Source organism: Phaethon aethereus (assembly GCF_964289735.1).
Source record: "Phaethon aethereus genome assembly, chromosome: 1".
In the NCBI taxonomy this organism is placed as follows: domain Eukaryota; kingdom Metazoa; phylum Chordata; class Aves; order Phaethontiformes; family Phaethontidae; genus Phaethon; species Phaethon aethereus.
In genome coordinates, this window is record NC_138575.1 from 60,616,568 (window position 1) to 60,644,554 (window position 27,987).

The following is a 27,987-nucleotide window of genomic DNA, read 5'->3' on the forward strand; positions in this document are numbered from 1 at the left end:
ACTGCAGTTCTAGTGTTCTTGGTCACGTTAACAAAACCCAATTTAGTGCTGAAGCTGGGCAAAAGTTTTCATTTGGGAATGGTGCCATGACCCTGTGTCTCAGACTGCATTAACTCCTAGGAGTGGACTTGGCCAAGCTGGCCTGGACATTGAGCAAAGACTGAAATGTGCACAAGCCTACCTGGCCACCACAGCTCTCCCTCTGCTTTCCCGAGAGGTGATCTGCGAGTCTTGATGCCATTTTACTCTTGCTAGCTTGGCAATATGTCACTTCTTGTATCGAATCCCCAAGGGACTTTTAGGCCAGCATCCCAGCTGGAGACAGGCAGGTACAAGCATGTTTCAGCCAGACTTTCCCTTTGCCCTCATCTGTGAATGCAGTGACAAGGGCAATGTGTGGTGAGCCACCTTTGCCAACACACAACTTCTGGGTCTTCCATATTGAGGATATAAAGAACAGAACTGAAAACTTGCCCTGAAATACTGGTTTTGTCTCTTGACTTCCAAAAAAGGCCACGATCATCACTCAGACGTAAGAGTCTGAGGAACACTTTGCTAAGACCATGGTATCCAAAAACGGCTGACAAAAGGCAAGCTTCTCAGAGTCTTCTTCGACATCTAAAAAAGGGACTGTTAAAAAAAATTTTATAATATCTAACTTGATGTTTTCACAAACCAGGCATCAGAATGAAAAATAAGCTTTGAAATGATACCGTGGTTTGTAAAGCTCACTTACAGGCTGAGGTGAAAAAATAAATGGAGGTTAACAAGAGAAGTCAGGAAAGTGGAGAGGCAGGAAATTAAACCTTACTGTTCTCAGCACTTATTCAGAGAAAAAATTAATAGCATTTTGTTTTGTAGCAAACATTTTTCATAATGGTTCCTAGCAATATCAGCCACAGATATATTGCTTTAACAGAAAGCTGGCAAGCGACAACACAAAGAACACAGATGGTAACACAGAGACAGAAAAATAAGCAAAAATATTCTGGCTTGCATCTTAAGTATGTATAAGGTACTACCCTGGTATCTAATTATAGGCTGTGCAAGAAGTAACAACTATAGTTAAGGTTTCTTGATGTTCTTATCTGCATGTCTTCTCTTGCTTTCAACATCAACAGATTAAGCTGATGTTTTCCCTAGTGGGTATCTGCCTCTGGATGAATATATTCCAGACAGAATCAGCCCAACAATTTCAACTGTTTTGCAGGAAAAGACATGGGGAGACAATCCTGGAAATTTACTTTACCCATCCTAAGGAAACATTTGCAGCCTTTTTTATTTTGCAATCTGCACTTAAAGATATGCCCCTGTAAAGCTTTATCTTATTGTTGACATCCACAGTTACTGAAACAGTCCTGCTTTTGACCACATTTTAATACTAAAAGAGACCTCCCAGCATAACCATGATCCAGATATATGATCCCCATTAGTGCTGAGGTAAGACCCGTATTAGAATCACAGAATCATAGAATCTTTGGGTTGGAAGGGATCTCGAAAGGTCACCTAGTCAAAACCCCCTGCAGTGAGCAGGGACATCTTCAACTCGATCAGGTTGCTCAGAGCCCCGTCCAACCTGGCCTGAAATATTTCCAGGGATGGGGCGTCTACCACCTCTCTGGGCAACCTATGCCAGTGGTTCGCCACCCTCATTGGGAAAAATTTCTTCCTTAGATCTAGTCTAAATCTACCCTCTTTTACTTTAAAACCATTACCCCTTGCCCTATCACTTCAGGCCCTGCTAAAAAGTCTGTCCCCATCTTTCTTATGAGTCCCCTTTAAGTATTGGAAGGCTGCAATAAGGTCTCCCCAGAGCCTTCTCTTCTTCAGGCTGAACAACCTCAACTATCTCAGCCTGTCCCCGTAGGAGAGGTGTTCCATCCCTCGGATCATTTTGGTGGCTCTCCTCTGGACCTGCTCCAACAGGTCCATGTCATTCCTGTGCTGAGGGCTCCAGAGCTGGATGCAGGACTCCAGGTGGGGTCTCACCAGAGCAGAGTAAAGGGGCAGAATCACCTCCCTCCACCTTCTGACCACACTTCTTTTGATGCAGCCCAGGATACGGTTGGCCTTCTGGGCTGCAAGCGCATGTTGTCAGCTCATGTCCAGCTTTTCATCCACCGGTAACCTCAAGTCCTTCTCAGCAGGGCTGCTCTCAATTGCTTCATCCCCCGGCCTGTATTGATACCAGTGGTTGGTTGCTCCAACCCAGGTGCAGGACCCTGCACTTGGCCTTGTTGAACCTCATCAGGCTCACATGGGCCCATTCCTCAAGCTTGCCCAGGTCCCTCTGGATGGCATCCTGTCCCTCAGGTGTGCCAACTGCACCACTCAGCTTGGTGTTGTCTGCTAACTTGCTGAGGGTGCACTTAATCCCACTGCCTATGTCACTGATGAAGATATTAAAGAGTACTGGTCCCAATACAGACCCCCTGAGGGACACCACTCATCACCAATCTCCATCTGGACATTGAACTGTTGACCACTACCCTCTGGATGCGACCATCCAACCAATTCTTCATCCACCAAACAGTCCACCCATCAAATCCATCTCTCTCCAATTTAGAGAGAAAGATGTTGTGGGAGACCGTGTCAAAGGCCTTACATAAGTCCAGATAGATGACATCAGTAGCTCTTCCCTTGAACACTGATGTAGTCACACCATCATAGAAGGCCACCAGGTTGGTCAGGCAGGACTCGCCCTTCATGAAGCCGTGCTGCCTGTCTCTAGTCACCTCCCTGTCCTCCATGTGCTTTAGCATAGCTTCTAGGAGGATCTGCTCCATGATCTTCCCAGGCACAGAGCTGAGGCTGACAGGTAGGTCGTTCCCAGGGTCCTCCTTTCTATCCTTTTTAAAAATGGGTGCAATACTTCCCTTTTTCCAGTCCCCAGGGACTTCACCTGACTGTCATGACTTTTCCGATATCATGGGGAGTGGCTTGGCATCTACATCAGCCAATTCCCTCAGGTCTCTTGAATGTATCTCATCAGGTCTCAGAGACGTGTGTATGTTCATGTACCTCAGGTGGTCTCAAACCTGATCTTCTCTTACAGTGGGAGGGACTTTGCTCCTCCAGTCCTCGTCTTGCAGTCCATCCACTCGAGGGGTGTGAGAAGAGAGACTGCCAGTGAAGAATGAAGGGAAGAAGTCACTGAGTACCTCAGCCTCCTTCTCATCCGTTGTTACCAGTTTGCCAGTTTTGCTCTTCAAGGTGGGTACGCTTTCTTTGACCTTCCTTTTCTGGCTGACATACCTGTAGAGGTCCTTCCTATTATTCTTTACATCTCTTGCCAAATTCAGCTCCAGCCATGCCTTGGCCCTCCTGACCCCGTCCCTATACAACTGGGCAGCATCCCTGTACTCTTCCCAGGATGCCTGTCCCTGCTTCCACTGCCTGTACATTTCCTTCTTGCCCTTTTAGTTTGACCAGCAGGTCTCAATGCAGCCATGCCAATCTCTTGCCTTCCTTTCCCTATTTCTTACACCTGGGGATTGAGAACTCTTGTGCTCTAAGGAAAACGACCTTAAAGATCTGCCAGCTCTGTTCTGCTCCCTTGTACCTGAGGCCAGTTTCCCAGGGGGTCCTATTGACTAACTCCCCAAAGAGCTGGAAGTTTGCTTTTCTAAATTCAGAGTCCTGACTTTACCCTTTGCCTGCCCCATATCCCTCAGGACTGCGAACTCTACCAGCATGATCACTGCAGCTCAGCCTGCCTCCAAGCTTGACGTCACCAATTAGTTCACATGCGTTGGTGACCAACAGGTCCAGTACGGCAACCCCTCTGGTAGGGCTGTATATTACCTGGAATAGGAAGTCATGTACTCCAGGAGTCTCCTGGATTGCCTACAGCTGGCCATGCTACATTTCCAGCAGATTAGTGTCTGTCAAGAATCCAAGGACAGAGCAATAGGCTCCCACCCCATAGTCTGGCTTGCTCCTGTCTGCAGTTTGGACCCAGTCACTGCGCTCGGCTCTCACACTGGCACCACCCAGGGTCACTGTACTCCTCCTGCTCTGTCCACACTGTGATCCTGCACTGTCTGACCAAAACAGTTTTCACCGCAGTGCTCCTTACAGGCTCTGGTACGGGGATCAGTCACACTCAAAGCATGCCAAAGTGTAGCTGTTGTACTGGTCTGATAGTTCATTTTGGCAGGTTTCTTAGAAACCTAATTAACCAGAGACAGTGCTTCTAGTGCAGTTTCTGCAGAGGACACAGAAAAGTTATATTCATAGTTATAGGTGAGGGAATTACAATTATTTTTATATTCCTGAAATAAATAATTCTACAGGATGGAAACTGTCTTTGGAGAGACAGTATAAACAGTAAAGGAGCTGGTTTCTTCTTTATATGGATCGCAAGGGCCAGAGTAACTATGCTGGTAGCTGCCTATACAGAATATCAGTGCCACAAAAGGGTAAACCACTGATAAGGGCAAAATGACAGAGAACACTCAGAGACTTACGCAAAACCAGCTCAGCCCTGTCCTGTCAGGCAAAGCGAGGCAAACACCTACAAGAAAAAGCTTAACCCTTTTTCAGGCTCAAGCATTATTGAAAGAATCTGGCCGTTATTGTCCTTGGATGATATGAAAATACCACAAGTAAACAATAGTGTGAAAACTTTATTGTTTCCAGTATTGTGCAGGGTTACATAATTATAGAGCAATATCTTCTCTTTTGCTTGAGAAGGTTTATATGTAAAATGCCCACAGCTATAAAGGCAAATGCAATGGGAACTAACAAGACTGTTGTGTGGAGTGTACTGGATGGCAGTAAAAAAAGTTAGTGAAGAAAGAGAGGGAAATAACTGCAATTTTTAAAGCATTTATTTTTTCTGGGTAAAATTTAGGATAAAGTCCACTTTATCTTGCATGACAACAGCCTGATGGAGCTGTTTTTTGGCTTATGATAACCAGAGCTCCCCCAAAAATTGATTGAGCTACACCTTGCCTCCAGACAATTCCCAGCTTCTCCCTCTCTGCAGGACTCTCAGGTGACATTGAAAAAACACATCAACAGGCACCTCTCAGTATCCACCCAGGTTTAGATCAACTTACCCTTTGGAGATGACAGGAGGAGAAATACTTTGCCCATGATCTTTGTCTAACTGAGCACAGATGGATCACTCCTGAGCAGCTATTCAATCCTGAATAATAACCTGTGGCCAAAGTTTCACTCACGCGTAACTGGCTGTGGTGACATGGCAATGGGCATCTTCTGACCAAAGCACCCAAGACTTCAGCCAACACCGCCCTGGTACCCACCAAGTCCTGTGAGGTGAAAGGGTGACATCATCCTGGCTCCTCCATGGGGAACTGAGGCACAGGCAATTTCTGATCAAAAAGATCTGTTTGTTTGGGTGCTGCATTTTCATCCATGCCAACACAGTGTCTGGGTTTCAGTTTGTTTTGGGCTGGGATTTTCTTCTGACTATAGACCTTAAGGTTGCATTGCAGATGTTCAAAACACAGATATCACTGGCACATACAGAAAAAAGCCAATTTTTTTGCCGAGTTTCACCACAAATGCAGAATTCTGACAGGATAAAATTTCACCTGGGCTCCCTTGTCATCCAGGAGGATTTAATAATCCCCCCTTACCTTCGATCCCTAGATTTCCTAGAGGGCCTGTGTTTCTGGCCAGGGCTGTTATCTTAAAATATACATTCAAAGCAATTTTGGATTACCCATCCCCCAGTACTGGGCACAGAGAGACCCTTCTAGATGTCATGGTTTCAACCGGTGGAACCCAGAATTAAGTCCGCTGTACCATCTATTTTCAGGGCTGATACTTCCGTCTCTCTAGTTTTACAGCGGTGGGATTCTGCTGACAAACACAAGGTTGCTACAGATTTCCAGTGTGAGTGGGGAGCCCCAGCCAGGTTTGAGAGCCCCAGCCCACCTAACAGTGGTGGGACATCATGACTTCTCTGGCTTTCTCCTGCTGTCCAAGGAGGCAGGAGCAAGCCTGTTCAGTAACCTCTCCGCAGATGCCGTGGCTTCTACCTGCTGCTCTGCCACACTGCAGGACCCCCACGGCCACATTTTCTAATCGGCACTTCTTACCAAGCTGACTACCACAATCCTGCCTTTCCCAGGACCCACTACCTTTCTCTAGCCAGCAAACTAGCTCACCAGAACCCTATTGCCTCGTTACATCCAAACAGATTTTCCCAAAACATCTTTGTTTCTTTTCACTGCTTGCCCCAATTCTTAAGGGTAATAACACAGTTTATCTGATAATGGCTACAACAAATTAATGCTGTAATTACTGTATATGGGTACTAGGCCAAATGCAGCCCTGGCAAACTTGTATTGAAATTAATGCAGTTGTACTAAGGATGCATTTGTTCCTTTTCCTTCGTTTCTCTGCCAGTAACCATTGTATGATAAGCTTTGGTGAAACAAAAGGGTATCAGGAAAAAACAAAGTGGTTTCATCATCTGAGGAACAGGTTATTGTTTGGGAGTGCAAAGACCTATGTACATTTAAACATTTTATTTCAATGCACAGTCCTGTTTGACCTCCGAGCCTTGTTCAAAAGAACCCAACATAAATCTGAAATACAAGAAAAATAGTTTATGCACCTTTATTCTATCACTTTGCACCAAAGTCCTTTGTGTTGTTTGCCTTTTATTAATTCTAAAAGACACTCCATCTATGTCATAACCAGAACACAGAGAAAGCACCGGTTAATAATGTTACCACCACTACTGTCACAGCTATTTCATAGTCTTTTTTATTCATAGCTCTTATGGTATTTGGATAGAGATTTAGTGCAAGTACATGAGAGAGAATAGTGAAGTTAAAAAGCCATCCCTGCTTTGGAGACTACCCACAAATTCATGCTCCCCTTGGCTGGTGTGTTGGCAGCTGCAGCCCAGCAGCAGATCTATTTTCAGTTAGGGTTTGGTAATACTTCTTTGAAATACTTTCTTTCTAAAAGCTGAGGGTTTTCTATTCCTTTAAGAAGCTTAGTGAATCCTTGGGTAAGTGCTACCTTCTGCGTCACAAGTTTGCACTTGGTTAGCCATCTTGCTTAGGCTGGGTGAGAAGTAATTTGGACTGCAAAGTGCTTGAAGGATATAAAAATGCTTGGGCCCTACAGTAGTTTTTATGCAATAGGGTGAGTGATTACAGGCCTGTTTAAGATATGTTTGAAATAGCAATATTAGCTAAAACAAAGCAAGCAAAAACATTAGGAGTATCCTCTCCATCAAGGGGAAAAAAAAAGGACTTCTGAGCATCTTAAACATCATTATAAATGTTTTTAAATTTTAAAATAGTATTTTTATTTCCTGTGCCCATAATCCTAATTTCTGTCATATTTTCATTTTCTTTTTCCTTAAAAAAATTAAGGCCTAGAATCTTTGTTAATGTTAATAAAAATGAGGTCAGAGTAGCCCAGAATTGTGGCTTAGATGCCTGTTAGAAGTCTGGCCTTCTGGCTGCATTTGGGTACACAGCGTGGGTCCTACTGAAGGCAACAATACTGAATGATACAGACCCACGAGGTTGACTCGCACGTAGATGTACCAGAATGGTCGTGATGTGTTCACTTTTCTCCTGTCATCCCCTGGTCCTCTGTTGCAGCATTGCCAGCCCACGCTGTCTTCGGTGGCGGGGGAACCCGTGGATGAGGGCACAGGAGGGGAACAGCTGCATTGCCCTCAGCTTTGCTGTTCACAGCAGGTCTGTGTCCGCCTGAGGGCTGAAGTGCATCTCCAGGAGAGGGTTCTTCTGAAACTCTCAGGGGCAGATTCTGGCTTGTACAAGTCTGGGGTTACCTACATGAATTAGTTTATTCAAGGACCAGGAATAAAGTCAGACTGGTGTCTGTCACTTGTCTGAATGACAAGTACATCTTCAAAACAGGTAAATATTTGACCATGTTCTCACTGCACCAGGGTTGAGCTCTATTCTTGATCTTGACTTATTTTTTCCTCCCCTTTTTCCTCTTACTCTTCTGCTATTGTAATCATATGGCTAAAATAAGTGTGCTTTCTGCTAGGGGATGAAAGCCTTGGTTCCAAGGCACGTCATTCTCTGCCACTGTGTTTCAGTGCTGTGGTTTATGCCAAGGCTGGTGGGGAGGTCTAGAAGCCCTCGAGGGAAGGGTGTGCACTTTCCTGCGGTACGCATGCAAAGACAGGATGTTGCTATGTTTAGCTTGGATTCCTCTTGGCAATAAAACATTTTCCATAAAATATGTTCTATAAACTCCAGGTGGATCTTTGAAATCTCATCCAGAATACCATGATTCCAATAAAAAGTAGAGTGAAAAATCAAAATACTGTGTAGCACATCTGGAACATATGATGTGAAAATACATCAATTGGTTTGGGCAGTAAGAGGCAACCCTGCAATTAACAAGTCAGTAAAATGATAACCTGTAAAATACTAACGCTGTCTCCCCTTATTAAGTCCCTGAGTACTTTTATTTCATTGGTCTATGGTCCCTGCATTTCAAAAAGGATAATTGATGGTGGGAGAGGTCTGGAAAGGTTTAGAAAACATTTATGAGGCTAATTCAGGAAAATTTATGTAGCAAAATTCATGCTTAGTTTGCTTATATGAAACATGACTAATGTGCTGTAGGAGCCTACAAAGCACTGAGTCTACTGCTAGATGGCTCTCTAACCTAAGAGAAAATTCTGATACACAGTGGTTGGCACCTGAAGTGAGACAAAGTCTCACTAAAAATTGAGTTCCAGCTTCCAACAGTGAGGATAATTGGTTAATGGGATGACTAATTGCAGGGAGGGCATGAGGACTGTGTGACTTAAATCTTGATTAAAAATCTGGCTCTCATTCCCAAAATGCTTTGTATCCCGAAGATGGGTTCTGGGCTTGATGCAGAAATCTCAAGAGAAGTTTTAGGTCTGCTCTGTAGAGGGCGAACTTCAGTCTCTGAAATAGAGCGATTATAGATGAACTTCTGAGTTGGTAAGAGGTACAGTTGTGTAGACCACTTAGTAGGAATAAGGCATTTTGTTATGTAGCACAGGTGAGGCTGAGATCAGATAAATGAGCTTTGCACAGTGCCACCAGTCACTAGAAAGTGTGTGCACATGGGTGTTCGCTGGAGGTGAGTAATGTGGAGGAGGCAGCACAGGACTTCTGCTGTGCCTTGTTGCTGCGAGAGGTCAGCCTAAGATCCCCAATGTGGATTACGGGGCTGTGCTGTCTTTGTCTCCGGTCTCTCATGGAACATGAAGTACTAAAAGGAGCTTCTGTCATCTGTGGTCTTAACTTACAACTTGGTACTATTCTCTCTCTGTTGTGGTGGCAAGTATTATCTTGTGAGCTCAATGGTTTAGATACCTATCCATGGTAGGACACTCACCTTTCTCCATGTGCCTCAAGGGCTGTGATGCTCAGTCCTACATGACTGTAGTCAGTGGTCTGTTTTCTTCTGCATTTCCTTCTTTTTTGGAGTTCAGAGCCCCTGGCTTGCCTCAGGTGAATGTTTGTAGCTGAATTGGCACACCTGTGATTATAAATATATGTAGTGGCATAGCCCAGAGAGGATGTATTGGCTTGCAAATAATGGTGGTATTGACTGATAAGGCTTTGTTGTCAGGCTGCTTCCCTCAGAATGGAAACAGAGGCAGTTTCTCATGCAGAGCTGTTGTGGTGACTGGAAAAATCAGCTGGAGCAAAAGGGAACCTTCTTAGTCTATGCCACTGCAAGGGAGATCTAATGAGGTTCCCTGAAAAACTGACTTAGCTGTGCTGGTAGCACTTCAGAGCACCTCTTCTCTGCCTGCAGAACAGGGCTTAGTGTGGCTTGCTCAGAGGCTTACTGTGTCTCTCCCGCTCATTCTCTGTTACACTCTCTGTGGCTAAAACAGACAGTTTCTGTAGGGAAATTTTGGGTCTATGAATGCATCCATGTAGGATGTTACTTTGAAGAACACCAGGTTCAGAGAAAAATGGAAGGGGGGACTTTGAGAGGTGCAGGTCCTACTTTCAGTTAACTTGTGATTGCATGGTACTTCCATTGAATAGGGCCCTATAATTCTTGCAGGAAAGCTCTGCTCTGTGCTCATAAGCAAGAGACACGATGCCAATGCGTACTTTAAAAATCTGTACTCACAAAACAGCCTCTGAGAGATTTCACTTGCAGGTGTACTACTTTGATTGCCTTCTGTGTGATTTTTCAGAGACCTGAGCAGCTCCTCCAGCTGCTGATTGCCAGAGGAGCACAGCTGTTAGTGTTCCTTGAGAGACAGCAAAGAGATGCAGCTGTCTGCTGAAGCTGCTCTGAAGACTAGCTGGGGTCTTTGGAGAAACTGAGATTCCCTGGCCCTTCAGCTAAGCAGAAGTGAGCACAAAAGGCCTGTTGTGATCCAGTAACCACTATGTCAAATGGCTTTTCGCACTACTGCTGTGTCCTGCAGGATAAGATACAATGACCAGGCACCTGAAATGGAAACTTCACTGCTTCCTCCTGCTGATGGTTGAAAATGCACCTCAGTGATGTTTCTAAGCCTCTGTAGCTTCCAGGTGATGTAAGCCTTATCTACTCACTCACAGGAACACTCAATGGATTTTTGTATTTAAATCTCACACACACACTCTCCTCATTGAGTTTATGAACAAGCCCAGGTTCTGAACTATTTGTAGGCTTCATCCATCTGCAGAAACATCCCATTGCACAGACTCTGCTCGCTCCATGCTATGAATAATGCAAAAGAATTGCTCTGTTGAAGCTGGCTTCATTGTCAGTTTAAGCTGAACATGAATAATTGAACACATTTTCTTTTCAGGGACAAGAACAGCTGCCATCTAAGCTGTTTAACCCCATTTGCCTTCTCACATTTCTCCTTAAACTTGCTAAAGCCCCTGTGCTTAGCTGTGCCATATTGGAATGCATCAAATTCATTTGGGGTTTTTCACTTACTTGAGGTTGTGTCACAAATAATCTGCTATGCTCATTAAGCAGGCCTAAATGAGGGCTAGTTACAATTATTGTGTGCACACCATTTGTCTCCAGCTTTAACTCTTTGGTTGCTGGTTCCCTGCAGGACTCTACTGGGACTTCAACAGCAGGGTGCTGGGCAGATAGTAAGTGTCTTCAGAAAGCTAAACCTTCAGCAGTGAGGAATATCATTAAAACGTGTCAAGAGATTAAATATTTAAGAAATTGGTGTGCAAACTATGGAATTAATAGCCTGTCAGTTAAGCCTTGAAAGCTATAACTGACTTCCCCATGGAGCTTGGGCACCGTTAGTTCCATTAGGTGAGGGAAGGAAACCTGTGATGTCTATTTTCTGTGTATTTTTTTTTTAAATGGAACATGTTGCTTTGAAATTGTGGGAGCTGGCCTGCCAAACTGGACTTGTCTGTTCATTGAGAAAGTCAGTGTTTGTACTTGTCTATTCTTAAACAAAATTGTTCATGCAGGGAGAGCATGTGTAACAGGTATTTTAATTGGATGTGAGGCCCATGATGGGGAAACATGAAGGGAGGAAGGATTTTTTTCTGAAGCCTGATATGGGAGTGCCAGGAAATCATGAAAAGGACCTGTACAATCTTCATTCTAAGAACAGTGCAAGAACATTTAGAGTAACTGTATCATAAAACTTCACTCCTTCAAAATGCTTGTACTTTTAATTGCACAATTATATTTCTTTTGATATTGCCACTTCATCTATATACTTGCAAACGTTATATATTACAAGTGTCTGTAATCTTGGGAGTGTACTACACGTTATAATGAGCGTATCTTAAAATGTGGTCATATTTCCTAGCTTTTTCCTTAGAAATTTTGTTCCTTCTTGGTTAGTAAGTTCCTCTTTACATGCTGTTTCTGAAGCATGTGAGCACAAATTTCCTCTTTATTTTTTTAACAAGCCAGCACTGATGTTTTTTGCTTCCAACACATTTCCCTCCATGGTAGAGGCTTCATCCAGCAAGAAATGTACTACATTATTAGTGAGTGGGTAAGTAAATTCATGAAACAAATATGATTTAAGTAATGCAAGTGGTACTTAGTGATGGAGCTGTTCTGCATGTTATATGTGCTGACTGAATTATACTCTGTTTTTTACCTACTTAAAGCAAGGGAGTTTGATAACCAAGTAGGTACTACGGATATTTAAGCTGTCTCTGAAAATAGTTTTCTTGAAGGGAGCATGGGAAGCTGGGAGTGTAAGGGCCTTCACCCTTCTAGAAATATACTTCTAGAAATAAAATATTTCATATTTTAGATACCATGATGAAATTGTATGGATCCTGTGGAACTGCTGGCTTATATCATGGCAGGGGGTAGACAGTTCTGTGTTGTTATGGAAGCAGAAAAACATAGTTCTCTGCAACTGGCTTTATGGTGGCTGTTGGAGAAAAGCTGTAATGACTCACAACCTGCATGATCCTTGTGTCTTATGGTACTCTTCAGAATTGCAGAGTCTTTTGCCAAAACTTCCTTTCCTTGCAGCTATAAAGTTGGCTCTCACCTTCCAACTTCCAGACTGGATGTGTTCTGGTAGCTCTGGTGAGAAGGGCCAAGCTCACAGCTTCTTTCCCAGGAGGCTCCAAAGGACTGTGGCTCCTACCAGTAACATCTTTGAGGGGAATCTAGAAAAGGCACTTTCCCAGCCCTCTTACCACAGAAAGATTTTTTTTTTTATCCAAATGAGGAAGCATCACAAAAGCCTTGAAATCCAATTGAGCCACTAATTAAACATAGTGTTTTAAAGTTTTTAGAGACGTCTGTCCAAAACATTTTCTGTGCAGATGTGTTAGCCTTGACTTGGAAATTTCAACTAGTTTCAAGCAGCCCATTTACCGAAAGCAGTAAACTAGCTGGGCAAAAGGCACTTAGGAAGTTAGTGAGAGAAGTAAAACTTAAACATGAGCACTTTGGTCCTAACCTCTGAATAGTAAACAACCCTGAAGAGACCAGGGCAATCTGCCTCTTCAGCAGCTGTGCCAGTGAGGTGGAGAGATAATTCAGCTGGGCACGTTGCAGGTCCAAAAGTGATTTGCAAGCCCACACAGGCTGAGCTGTCTCTCCAACTCTTGCTGAAAAGTCCCTCTTTTTTAAAGTGATAGTAGGCAATGCAGAAAAGCATTTTTGCTGGCCTTCAGGAAGTGCTCAAGTTGTTACTTTCTAGTCAGTAACTTGGTGGGAAGTGAATGAAGCAGCAGAAATCATCTCACATAATATAGAAAGATGGACTCACAAAGCACAAGAGATGCGATGTATCATGTCTGTTTCTACTCTTCAGCTTTGGTTTGTGTTTAATTCAGTTCAGCTGAGGGAAAGCCATCTGAAGGCATCACTGTTGCTGCAGGTTGGATAATGTTGGGTACCCTTTACAGTTCAGTGCTTTTTTCCAGTAGATGGCAAAATCTCAGAAGGTCTGATGTGATAAAAGGATCAGAGGTAACTGTTGGGCTGTTCAGCAAAAGAAATGCTTGAATTTTGAATGTGATCTTTCACAGAAAGTAGTAGTAAAAATGGCACATTCATTTTGCACAGCCTGCATGTAGCTTAGTGCTTGGTTGCCTGTCCTTGGCCATACAGCAGATCTGAAGAAGTGACCAGTGCTAACGTGTGGTAGCTACAGTTGCTAGAAAGAAATGTCACAACTTTAAACGATAAATCTCCAGTGATATTCTGAAGGTGTTCAAGTCCTGTCTGATATTCCTGATTGGTTGAGAACAAGGTTTAACAGCAAGAAAACTTTAGTGCTTCTTATGGCAAGCCTTTGTTCTTCTTTCTTTTGCATCCTTCTAGGTTAAGCTCTTCTCTAGCAGGGAGGCGGCAGCGTGCAGTGAAGTGTGCGAATGCTGTGCCTGTTAGCAGAGTGAAATCACCTGTTTGCAGCTGAGTTTATTCCCTCAAAAGAAAGTCCTATCAAGGCTCATGAATGCAGTAACAGAGATCATCACTTCACAGGTCTTGGATACATAGGGTGGGCTCTGAGAGTCTATGTAGACAACAAACTGGGCACTAACATGTGATATGGCATGAATAGGCTTTCTGTCTCCAGAGCTGCCTTTTAAAACTCTCTCTGGTATACTTGGAAGGGGACACAATGTGAACAGCAGGGCCTCCGGATCCGTGGCACTGATAGCTGCAGTGAACTGCTTGTCATCAGCTGCAGAGCTCCCACATACTGATCTGATACTGCTCTCCCACAGCAGGCCCAATTTCAGGAGTGGATGATGATGCTAATCAGTCCCTCCACCCTGATACTGCCTGGACCGCCACCTGAACTGCCTGGACCACCACTTAAGTGTGGACCCTTGTCCAGGAAGAGTTTGATAAGAGCTCAGCTTAAACTCCTAAGGCCAAACAGAATCCTTGCATCACTTAGTCTGAAATCCTGTTCCTTACAGGCTGTCCAGTTTCACCACTCTGAGCTCAGACTACCCATTGAATTATCATGGTAACTACTGAAATCCGTTTTTATCAACTACTCTGAGCTACTCAGCTCCCTAAGCAATAGGTTTTACACTTGGATTTGAGGACAGGATCACCAGGGAACCACTTTGCCTTATCCTTGCTCTCAGTAGCTGCTCCATGAGGCTGTTTTCCTTTTATCTGGAAGGGTTGGCCAGCAAAGATAAGTGTCTTTTTGAAGGACATGCCTCCAAAGTTCCATTTTTTTCCCTTCCCACCACCCTCCACAAATTGGTGGAACAAAGTCTACATGCTTTAATGCAAAGTGCATGAGCACTCTGTGGCAAGAGAGAGGCTTTGCTAATGAAGTCTTTCACACTGACACAAGTCAGAGTTAAAGAGTTTGCTATGTGCACAATTTTTCTCAAAGTTGATGGAAGTAATCTAGAAACAGCAGCAGCAAACCAGGCTGCTGAAACCAAAAATACCACTTTATCTCTTTCTTATTCATAAGCGGGGGAAGCAGAGAAATTTGGTACTGAAATTATTAACCTGACTGTGTGGCTCCTTAATTACAGCTACCTCTAGCTGCAGAAAATGTCTGTGTTCTCATGACATGTGGCAGCTCCTTCTTCATGGCAGGAGAAAGCTCTGACTATCACAGTGTCGCTAGGAAGGAAGCGGCTCTCAAGTCTGCTTGGTGCTAATTTAATGAGGTGCAGCTCAGTAGTGTGGTACAGGCCTTCAATCATAGTGAAAGGTGAGGAATTCCCTGCAGGCGAGCTGGAGGAGTTTGACAGCCACTTACTTCCAGCTAGGAGATTAATTTTCCCTGATGGGTTCCATGGAGACAAATGAACCAAAACGAGTAAACATATATTGCCTGTTTGGCAACACATATATCAATAGTTTTGGTTTCTGTTGCAAACCCAACGAGAGAAAGACTAGAATCTGTCTTCCACCCTGTTCCCCTATTGCTGTCTCACACTACTCAGTGGTGCCAAAGTATCTTGTCCCAGGGTGGGGAGAGAGGAGTTATCAATTTCCTTCTCGTCATTCTTTTGAAAAGTCAGATACAGAAATATCAGAATTCTGGTGAAACACTGACAGGCTGCCCAGAGAGGTGGTAGATGCCCCATCCCTGGAAACATTCAAGGTCAGGTTGGATGGGGCTCTGAGCAACTTGATCTAGTTGAAGATGTCCCTGTTCGTTGCAGGGGGGTTGGACTAGATGACCTTTAAAGGTCCCTTTCAACCCAAACTATTCTATGATTCTATGATCAGAATTTTTCTTGATAGTAATATTTAAACAGTTGCTTTGGTTAAAGTATGTAGGTTGTCCGTTTGTAGCTGCTTTGTCTGGATATATCTGTAGAACACTAATTTTTTCCATTCTCTCTGGTCTAGTAGCAACCCTGGATATAGGTGTACTCTTTTCCTCCCCTTCCTGGCAAGACCTAGTGCTCTGCACACCCCACTCCTCTCTGGCTAGCTTGACTCTGGTATACATGAAGGAGGCAACAGCTCTGTGTCCGTTCTGCTATCCTGGCATATTTGCTGGCCTGTCCCACCAGCTGTAGGTAATATGTACTCAACCTGCAAACAGTGTCTAAAAATGTGGTATTGCATGAAATGTGATGTGCATCCTTGACATCAGTAGTTAATATTTGTATTCCTATAGTACTAAATTACCACTCAGAACTGTAAACATGCAGTCAATGTGACAGGACAGTGTAAGCTGAGGGGAGGAGCTGATGCACCTCTGGCCTCCAAGGGTGAAGCTTAGATGGCTCCAGCAGCCAACTGCCCAAAGCCGAAGTTGTATCCCGAAGTTTGTTACTCTACAGAGTGCTGTAGCAAACTAAAAGCCACCCCTCAGGCATGCAGTTGTATGTCCTGCTGCCTTTCTGTGCTGAAGGGTTCTCACTGCTTGAAGATGTGTACTTCAGGTGGGCAGGCTGGTGTTTGACTTCTCCAGGAACTCAGTGTGGAACTGATGAGGGGGGAAAGGAGAGGACATTTCTGTGCCCTCATTTGCAGGGCACAGAAACATATAGTGACTTAGAAGCATCAATAGAAAATAAGTAACTAAAATCAAGCTGAAATTTTAGTTTCTGTGTCTAATCTATTTGAGAACCATGGAAAGTGTCTGACACTTGGAGAGTGATTGAGGTTGTTAAGCAATTTTTGAAAATGTGAGAAATACATTCTCTCTTTTTTTACCTGTTCTGTTTCTCTGCTGTTCTCATCTCTTTCAAGGAAGTTGATCAGCAGCTTTATAATAAGTATGTAAAGCTCAAAGAAGAGGAGGTACAGCTCAAAGCAGAAGAAATACCTGGCACTGATACAGTCTGTAGCTCCCTCTGAAAAGGGAGTTTCTAACCAACAACTTCTGAAGGAGCTTCACTTTCAGGGAAAGTTATAGCACATTATTGTAAGTGGTAAAAACAGCAGTACAGAAAAGAGTTAACCACAGTCTTCTACTTCTACTGCCCTCAAAAACTTTCTACTTTGTTTCATTACAGCAAATTTTGCACTCACATTAAATAGTCTGGGTATAGCTCACACCTAGCTGTTGTATTTTAAACTAAGTTAAACTGATCACGATGTTCTAGGTCATCTGACTGATCTAGAGATTCAGTCACTCATTTGAACATCCTTTTGGTTCAATATTCCTTAGTCCATTCTTTAGATTTTTAAGTTTATCATTTCAGAGAGAGCATGCTTTAGGTGATACTTCCTCACCTAGCTATGGGAGTTGAGTATGCAGATCTCAGTCTGTTGGACACTTTTGCACACCCCCTCTAACAAGAGAAAGTAATTAAATTCCTCATGGTAATTGAATTAGGACAGGATTCAGTCTTTTAGTCAAACTGGTCCCCTATCTATGTCGTCCACAGAGTCCCTCAGAATGCACTAATGCAGTATTTTCTTCAGTTCCTTCCTCATTAATAACAATATCAAACATATGCTGAAACTTTTCTGCCCTGTATCATATTTTAGAATGATAACAGAAGTTTAGAAAATATTGAGTGAAAATACAGAAAATATTTCAGCCTTCACCCTGTGGGAATAATTGTCTAGTCTGTGGAAATGATTTTTCTACTTAAAATTGAAATGTAGCCAACTTCCTCCAGGCTCTTTGCAATTTAATTTTATATATATGTGTGTGTGTGCACACCCCCACATGAGCTCTATTTTTCTGTCTTCTGGGCAGCTTACTAATGACGTTTCTGCAAAGATAATATTAGTCTCTCTACATATATCTCTGAAATGGAACATTAACACATTCTGCTGTGATAGCACCTTTGTTTCCCCTTTCAGGGAAGGTAAAAATGCATTTGCCTGAATTCAGAATTTAAAACGCATTTTATTAGATCCCCTTCTGACACAAAATTCCTCAAGGTTTTGTATGCAACTGTTGCTAATCTTCTGTAAAAGTCTTGCAAGTAAACAGGTATGGAATTTTTTTCAAACTCCCCATGATTGTGGCATAACACTGTTGGCAAGTGTTGCTTTAAGACTAGACACAAAAACAACCCAGTCTGAGCTGCCTTAAAGACATCAGCAGCACGAACTGATTTCCTGAACAACGTAAATTTCTTCACTGATGGTGGTCCCTGCAGTAAATATAGCTCTTAAGTGTGGTGAAGTCCTTTTGGAGAATGCCCAGACTAGCTCTGCTGATGAAACTCAAACCTGCACTCTAGATATTAGCTAAGCTATCAGTATTTCTTCCCAAGTAAGTTACAGTAAACTTCCATGGGATTGAAGGCATTTGTCAGATCTCTGAGCCCATTAGTTTAATTACACTATTTGACCATATTGCTTTACAGGTTAATAGAAAGGTACATAGTCTGAAAGCAATTCTACACAAAAGTTACACAAAAAGAATTATTTTGGACTGAAGTTCTCTACTTCAGTGGATGCCAGCTTATTGTGGTACGTTGCAATACATAATGAGGAGGCTATTCTTGTGGCTAGACTGGTGTGATCAGTTCAGCAGACACCCTCAATGAATATGTCTTTCTGTCTTAATAGTCATCTTCATTAGTCTGTTCAAGAGCTTAAAACGTTTGTGTGGTTTAATTTCAGACTGCACATCACTTATTCTATGCCATTTCTTAAGTATATGAATTGGTACTTGTGCTGGAAGGTTAATTGTTCCTCTCTAGTGAATAAGCTGAGGTTTATAAATAAGGGCCAGACTGACAAAACAACTGGGGCTTTGGTTTACTTGAAGCATGCTATCAAAAAAAGAGATTGATAGACCTAGGAAATTCTAGCACATTTCAGCGTACTCTTTACCTGTTCTGAGAATTCACTGAGTCTTAAGCCCTTTGACGACTTACAGATCTACCATCCACTGAGTGTATCATATTAGTGGCTTTCCTTTCTTTTTAAAACTCGCATGTTATCACCACGTACTATTATGCTGTGCTATCATGAGTTGCAGAAGTAATAACTATGACTGTACATGTCTTAATTTTCTTTTTTCCTACTTCTATTTTTTTTTTCATATTGCTTATCCTTGTGTGGACTTGAAATGTTGTGAACAGCATACATCTGTGGTGATCAAGAAGTATTACTCACCTCACTGCCTCTACATTGCAGCTACTGCAGAGTCTTACTAAACCTGTAAGTAATGCAGGTAATCTTGAGATTGTGTTCATATCCCATCCACTTTTTCTCTCCATACTTATTCCCTAACATCCTTTTTGATAGCATCAAAACTCTGGGGCTTCTTGGAATCTTCCTGACCAAGAAAGCCTCTTTTTGCTCAGGTTGCTCTCTCTTGGGAAGAAGCACCACTTGGTTCATGTGTGTGCTCATCCATGGGAAGGTGGCTGCTCTCCGAGGACCACCGACTCACCTCTCTTCCCCTGTCCAAGGTGCTGAGTCAGAAGCTGCTTGATGGGTCCGTTACCTGAAATGGAGCCAAATCCTCATTCTGTTTCCCTTGGGTTTGGGAGTCCTCTGCCCTACCTTGTCCTAAGATTTTCCATGGATATTTAAGATGTTGAAAGAATGATATCAAAGCTCTTGGAAAAAAACCTGCAGTTTTTTGTAGCGTAAGTTCCCTGCAGGGCTAAAACAGCTGGATTGGAGGTTCAGTGCTGCAGGTAACTGCAGCTATTGGTTTTCTAAAGAGTTTGCTCATTGCTAGTGTGAGCAAGATAAGGTGGAGGGTTGTTTAAGATAACAACATTTTTATGTCTTCAACATGATTGAAGCCCTGCCATGTGAAATATCAGTATGTAAGTTTCAAAGCTGGTTCTAAAAATGGAGTAGAGGATTTCAGAGAGAACTTCAATAAAAATGATAACAAGCCCCTTTCATGCTTTTTGCTTAGCATTTCATCATATCCAAGATCCTTGCCCATTGAAAACTTGAACAGGAAACCCAGTTATTCAACAATAAATTGATCCAAAAGAAAATTTTGGCTATTTTATATATATATATATATAAAATATATATATATTTACATATTTTATATATTTTTTTTCTTCAGGGCATCTGAATTTATTTGAAATCCAGAAGTGTCTTGTGGGAGCAGCAAAAGAGGTGTTTCATGACAACATATGTCTTCAGTGGATTGAGTGGCTTGGCCAAATTTATCCAGTGAGGCATACTAAAGAGGTCCTACCTTGAGGAAGTGTTGAAGTTGTTCCTTTTGACAGGAAATGTATTGGGGATAGATCCTGAAACAATTATCTTGTGTTTCTTTATTGTCCATCCAGTCTATACAGTTGGTGTGACTCTTTGCAGAGGTTGAGCAAAAGTCTTTGAAGTAACATCTGTGAGTTGATTCTGATCCAAGAGAAGAAAGTACAATATATGGCATATTAAAACTGACTTTATATAAACTTTGTATATTTATCAATTCTGACCTCGGCCTACAGAATTAGTCAGGCATTTAGCATCAGTCAAAAGGAATTTGCTGTGGAATATATATTTTAATGACAAATTAGGGAACATAGCCAAACTGTGTTTTTCCTCTTCCCTCAATATCATGAATAGAGGAGGTGGGGGCAATATCCTTTTATTCTTCCAGCCAAACAGTTTTGATTTTACGGTTGAGGCTGCATCACATACCTTGTGCCAACTTCATGCTGTGCTAATATAATTTACCAAGCACGTAATGCTAAGAAAGAACAACATGATCCAGAAGAAAATCATCTCCTTTTCAGTTTCTGCAAAAGGAGTTGCAAAGCATGGTTTATTTCAAAATGAAATTAAAAGTCATTTTGGTTTGTTCCTTCAAGCAACAAATTAATTACTGGAGAAGGAGGTAGTTGCACAAAAGGATTACCCTTCACTTCTGTAGACAGAAGAGCAGCAAATCAGGGTAGAGTGATAGAAATGCTATGAGGAAAATGGTAGGGGAGTCAGCAGATGACCTTTTTTTCCTACCAATGCATTTGCATCAGAATAATCTCCTAATTCTCTACTGTTGACTGTAATTACATCACACAGAATATTGGCCTGGGGTATGTTCACTGCTTCTCTCTTAAAGAGAGACAAGGAATTGCATCAGTAACTGTGTGGTCCTTAGTTGGTTACTAGACCTGAATACTTCAAAGGCAGGCATGCAGTTTGCATAACATGTTTCATACACTATACTTCAAGGGAAGATGTTTTAGCCTTATTCTTGGTGGTGGGTCACCTTCTTAAGTAAAGAATGAGAAATAACTGCTGCTATTTTATTCTTCCTAGTCCTGTTAGAAAGACTGTCTTGTCAGTGTTAGGGTTTGAACCAAGTCTGTTGGAGCAATGCAGAATCTAGTTGTTTTGCTGGGGCACTGGAAGACCTTTAAGGTGTAACAAGTGACCTATTCAACCCAATATTTCTCAGTGAGCTACACGGGTTAATCAGGATTTATGATTTTTTTTTTTAAAAAAAAAGACCATCTGGTCAATGAGGTCTTGTTTCAAGTGAGAGCAGTGTCTGTTAAACACCCACAAATCCTACATGCACAGTACAAATGGCACACAACAACTGGTGGGGAATACTTATCTACCTTATCTCTGGTGTCCAGCTAACACTGCATGCTGTCTGGTATATTAGACAGACTGCATGCTGTCTAGTATATTATGGACTGTTTTTCTATTACAGTACTTTAGAATCGATGTATCCAGATGGCCCAGAACAGGAGGAGTCAGCCTTATGGACACTTTCTGAGGGTAGGATCAGAAGAGTTAGATTATCTGTACATGTGCCCAAACAACCAACAGCCAAGGCATTGTTTCCTGAGGGATATTTTCTCTCCACGGGAGAGTGGATCCAGTGACCTATTAGGGACAACGCTGCTTTCATGAGATGGTCAAGGAAGAGGTCGTTGCTGTTTAGGCAGGCTGCATTCTCTTCTAGCCACAACCTGTCAACCAAGTGTTGGTAGAAGAACACTTCGCTGACAGGTCCGAAATACAGTTTCACTTCAGACACGATGCTGTGGTTTTGACTTAAGATTCAGTAGTCCCTAGCCAGACCTACAAACTTCTGTAAGGATAGTCTCCCTGTACAGGTCTGCCCTGTGAGAAACCTTTTTCACTTTTTCCTCACCTTTGAAGAGGAAAAAGGGCAGAAAATTACATCCTTCTCTTTTATAATATTGCCTGTGTTCGTTTCAATCTCCAAACCTAAATGTGTTAAATGTTTTAGACTAATTGAAATATCTGTAGAACTTGTTAAATCCTAGAATCATTTAGATTGGAAAAGACCTTTATGATCCTACAGTTCAATGTATATATCTGAATGCTTCCCTCCCATCACAGTGTGTATGTGAAACTAAGTATAGGCTAAATCCCAGCATTTTCAGCAAACTGTTAGGCATATTTTCTAATCTCTTAATGGCTGTTAGAAAAAATCACCATGCTGCAAAAGTACCAGCTTATTACATGCGTATCAGCTGGTAGTCCACCTTCCATGGTAGTCCACCTTCCAGTTCTTTCCTGAGACGTGGATTAGACATTTGGTATGCAGCAACAGGGATACTCCAAATGGCATGTCAGAATTGATGGCTGCCTGGCAGCATGCTGTAATCTCTGCTCAGGAAAAATTGCCAACTCTTCCGCTCTGCTGACATGAAAAATACATCCTTTCAGCTTTAAGAGCTATAAACTGGAGCTGTCCTGGTGTTAGGCAGGTTCAGGCTCAAGAGCTGGTGGCAGGACAGAGTGGATAGTGGTGGCAACCATCTTGCCATCTGTTGTTTCTGATATAAACCCTCTCAGTTTGGTGTCAGCCCTATGTGATGCTAAACTCCATGACCAAACAGCAGAATTATGCTGGCTTCATTCTGTGTGTCTGAGAGGTGATTTCAAAGCTCTTTCTCAGCACAAAGACCAAGTGGCACACAGCGTATTCAGTAGAGCTGGTCCAGAAACAGACCTTTTGTCCCTGGAAATCTTTAATGTTTCAAAATTAGCCTCTCCTCTGGTCCACAGAGACAGAAACATACCGAACGAAAACACACTCTGAAAATTTTCAAATCAGCGATGCTGAATCCTTTTGATCAGAAATTACAACTTTCATTCTGGCAAAGGAAATGAAAGGGTCAACACTTCAAATCTTCCCAAATACAAGAGTGAAAACCTGTACTTACAAACACTTCTGGGAATTTGCTCTGGTTTTAATGCAAAACTGTTGCTTCTATCCAAGCTCCCACCTAAATTTCAGTTGTTACAAATCTTCAAGTTCCTAATGTTTTGTCATATAGCATGTGAAAATTCAGAAACTATTTAGGATCGAGGGTAAGACTGTTGCTAGGAAGAAGTAGAAAGACTGTGATGCTGGTAGTGTCTTTTGGTGGTTTATGCTCTGTGAAGTGGACTGGTGGGGGCAGTGGTATTTCTTTTTGTATGTGCTGTAATAATGATTAGAGTGAGCCAACTCGAGATTCACTGCGGATTAAGTTCTGGATTAATTATGTGTTTTTACAATATTGTTTCTACCTGTACTTCTCCAGAATCATCACTCATTTAGTATAGCTGGTAATATCAGGTCAGGAAAAGTTAGATAATTCCAGAAGAAAGGGTTAGCATCCTTTTCAGGGTTGAAGTGTGATTTTAAAGGTTCATAGGAGCCTCAGAGCTAGAATACCTGTAACAAACTGAAGATAATCTGATGTTCATGAAAATGCCTGCCTTATTTACAAATAAGGACAGAGGTCCTTTCCTGGAATTACATAGAAAGCTGCCAGATCCTGTAGTGTATGTCCAAGTCAGCTGTGGAAGATCCCAGGAAAGGAAAAGGATATAAAAGCAAAAATCTGACCCTTGCATCCTTGTGAGTCTGCGCTGGTTTAAATCATGACATGAGGTTAGTTGCAAGACCTGCCTGATTAATGCTTTAGGCTCTCCATGTTATTCCCACCATCTTGGTAGGCCACCCCTGTTGCTCCTTTATTGTGCCTTTTGCTCTGTAAACAAAAAGACTCTGAACGTTGTTGATATTTTAGCATTCCTTTATTGCAGTAAATAGCCTTACATTTAGTCCAGGTTTTGTGTTAACAATAGTACTACTTACTTTTCATGATCCTATGGTTAAATTCTCAATTCAACAAAACACTGGTACACTCTGAAGTGTTTGGCCAAGTCTCAACATCAAGTGGGCTGGAAGGGCATGAGTCCAAAGTAGTCAATAATCCCATCATGCAACTTTGGGCTCAGAGGATTGAAATCTTCATTGATTGATAGTTGTATGACTGATAGACCAAAACATGACTGGACTGAGTTCATGCTTCCCTGTTGAATCCTGGATTATTTTTCGCCTCTTATAGCTACCTTCTTTGAATGCACTTTTTCTGCTGTAGTGTGAAAAGAAGAGTTATTGACTGGTTTCATGGCAAAAGCCACATCTCAATTACACATGGCAGGGACCCAAGTTGATTAGTAGGTGTATTATAGCCACAATAGTCTGTTTTGTGGTGATAAAGAAACCATCTTAGAAGGGAGGTATGTGCACCGCATGTTACATATGATGGAACGAGGGAATGTTGTAATTCTTCCTTTTTCTGCTCAGACCACTGAAATGTTTATCTGACACATGTAGTGAAAACACATTTTTTAAGTTTCCTTCTTCTGTGTTACCTTGACAGTCTAGTATCACTGATGACAAATGAAAGCCAAGTGGCATTTGCGTTAATAAGAGATTTCATTAAATGGGTTCTGGTGTTTGAAGACAGTACCTTAAATTACTTTGTCATGTGGGGTTTTTTCCCCTCATCCCTCTGACTTTTTCTCTGCAAGATTTGCCTTGATAAACTGGTAAATTGCTGCTTGGAAGCCCATTGGCTCCTGCTGCTCATTCTTCTGACATAAAATTGAAATAGAACTTTTGCTCTATTTGTACTAAATGTCAGACAGGTCTGATTTTTCCTCTCTCACCAGCTTTCCCCCACTGCAACTCTGCTGATTTACAACTTGGTTACCTTAATTTACAGCATGAGAATGAAGCTTTTGAAACTGCAGATTAAAATCTGGACTTGGTTGACTTGTCCATTCTTTCTGAATAGCTGGTTTCAGTTGCATATAGTTTTCTGCAAGGTCATTTCAGTTCAGGCTTTCTGAAAACCAGAAAAAACTCCGAAAGTCTGGCAGTACTTGTGTAGCAGCATTGTTGCTTCAATTAAAACAGCACAGATCCCAGTGGCCTTTACCAATGACTTCTTTCTCTGTGCTGTTCTTGGGGTACCCATTAAATGTCACTATAAATCAAAAGGTGAATGCACTTTGTTATTGCTACAGAACTTACCAGGCAAAATTTTGATTGAAAGTATGGCTGTTCTTTATTAACAGTAGTTTTACTGATAATGTCCCTAGTAGTGGTTTGTCAGCTAGAGCTGATCAGACTGCAAGGGCTGCGTAAGTGTGTGTATAATCTCATCTGCATCTTATTTTGGTGATGGTGATAACTCTGTCAGAAGCTTTACCAATGATGATTGCAGCTGCATTCCAGTGGCGACATTCTGGCATGCTAATGAGAAGGTCTCTTGGGTCAACAAAACTGAGATGCCTGTTTAGGTACCTGTAGCACAGTTACATCCAGTCTAATAAATTATACATGTCCAGGAGTGTCCCTGGGTACTGAGGCCAGCTGGCATGGAGTGGCCTTTTTCTGTGACAGTAAATACTGCTGGATTACAAAACAGCATGGCTTGTACAGGCTGTCTGTTGGGAACACTCCCAGCAATGCCCTCATCACTGACCAGCTGTAGGCATGGTTGGTGAGTGTCCTAGTGCAGTTTGCTAGCAAAGTGTACATACAAATGTCCTCCCCTCAGGTCACAAAGATCCTGCCCATGTCCCACTTACCTCACCGCAACTGACCTGCACTGTCTGAATACGGAAGACTTGCAGAGGACTACAGATGCTTCCACTGCAGACTTTAAAATAATGCTCCCAAATGTTTGTGAATGTATTGAAATGCAGCTATTTCTTGAGATGAAGAAGCTGCATTCATTTTGATAAATGTGAATTGTTTTCTCAGCCTAATTAAAAAATTTAAAACAGGAGAAATAAAAAGCATGGTGTGATGTAACTGGCATAGATACACACTGAGAACCGACTGGTGTTGCCCAAAATATATCCTGCTTGAACGAAGAACAGAGAATAGGGAATGCTAGGAACCGAGCTCTGGAATATCTTGCTCTCTTCTGCCATTGGCATTATTCCCCCCTTTGTGTGACAAAACCTGGTGTCTGTATAAGCTAGCACACTCCCAGCGAGTGAGAAATCCACTCCCCCTGCCATCTGCTCTCCTGCATGAATAATCAGGAGGAAGAAACAGGCCGAGCTCAGGAAGGCAGAGAAGCAGAGAGCAGGCTAACGCAGGGAGAAACACATCCCATCAAAACTAGCGGCAGGCTGGGAGGAGGGAGAAGGGGGGAGGTGGGTTTCCAGCTTTAGTCAGGTGCAGCACGCACTGAATGAGGCTGTTCACAAAACAGCCATCAGTGCTTGGAGTGGGAGAGCTGCGAAGGGAGGAAGCAGCACTCTGGTTCCAAGAAACACTGTCCTCGCAAACACGTTTGGGCAAGCACTGCCAAGTACGCTGGAGTGCTTTAGGGAACCACTGCAGCTCATGACTTGTGTGATCTTTGAGGTCTTCTGCACCAGCCAAGCGTCAGGACTTGTGAAGGGGACCACTGAAGATGTGGTCCCCTTCAGAGCAAACCTCCTCTAAGTGCCTTGTCTATATCCTCTGAGTGTCTCAGTCTTACATTCAGTTGATCCATTTCCTTTTGCAGTTAACACTCTCATGTCATCCTTTATTTTGTCAAGCAAGAGATTTGCCCTCCATGTGGCCTTGTGGGATATCCAGGAACAAGTACCAAAGACATCCCCACATGACTCTCTATCTGACATTGACTGTTCACACACAGGGCAATGTTAGTATTATTTCAGGAAGTCTGAACTTCCACCTGTAGCACTGGTTTACGTTCTGTGGGTTCATGGCTAAATGAAGAATCTTTATCACCCGCATCTCTTACTGATTGTAAAGCCATATTTGTTTTGAGGAAACCTTGAACCACAGAAATACAAGTAAGACCACAAATGTTGACCTTGTGCTTCCAGTGAAAAGATTTGCAGACTACCTTATAGGCAACTAAAGAAGGCAATTGATATCCCAACATTTGACTCAGCAAAATTCTTCAAGCTAGTTAATCTAGCAAGTTTATAGTCATTCTTTTCATACCCCACACTCAGTGTTGTGGCTTTTTCATTTAAATGAAAATGCAGAAGGTGGCACTGAGTCACTTCCTGGTCATCAGTAAGGGGAGAGCATCAGCACAGCTAACCCCACTTGTCAGTTCCATTGTATGTAGTACACCATATGTGTAGTAGATACCATGCAATACTCTTGTTCTGGTCTCGGAACTGTAGCAAGAGGCAGTAAATTCAGGACTGAAAATGCTAGGCTCTGGACAAGATTGTTGTTATCCCCTCTCTGAGTAGAGATATTTTGATGTGATGGGCGATAGCAGTGACAAACAGCAGGACACTTGGATGTGCAGGATGCAGTTCCCTGCTGCTTTGCCTCCAGGAGGTGTTCCAATATGCACTGCAAAAGAACCTCAACTCCATTTGTGCATACACAAGCATACAAATGGTTGTATTCACATTTCATCCTGTAGTAATGACATTTTCACCACTTCCCTCAGTTGTGTAACTTCTTTAAATATTTAAACACACACACACCCCTCTCCATGAATGCACACACATTTTTGCGACATACAATTTGAAAGCTCTGTTTCATGGGGAAAAGTTTCATAGTTCTTTGTGTATTTTTTTAGTCCTCCTGTGGTGGCTTAACCCTGGCTGGACACCAGGTGCCCACCAAAGCCGCTCTGTCACTCCCCTCCTCAGCTGGACACGGGAGAGAAAACATAACGAAAGGCTCGTGGGTCGAGATAAGGACAGGGAGATCACTCAGCAATTCCCATCATGAGCAAAACAGACTCTACTTGGGTAATTAGTTACATTTATTACCAATCAAATCAGAGTAAGGTGATGAGAACTAAACCCAAATCTTAAAACACCTCCCCCCACCTCTCCCTCCTTCCCAGGCTTAGCTTTACTCCTGATTTCTCTACCTCCTCCCCCCAAGGGACACTGGGGGAC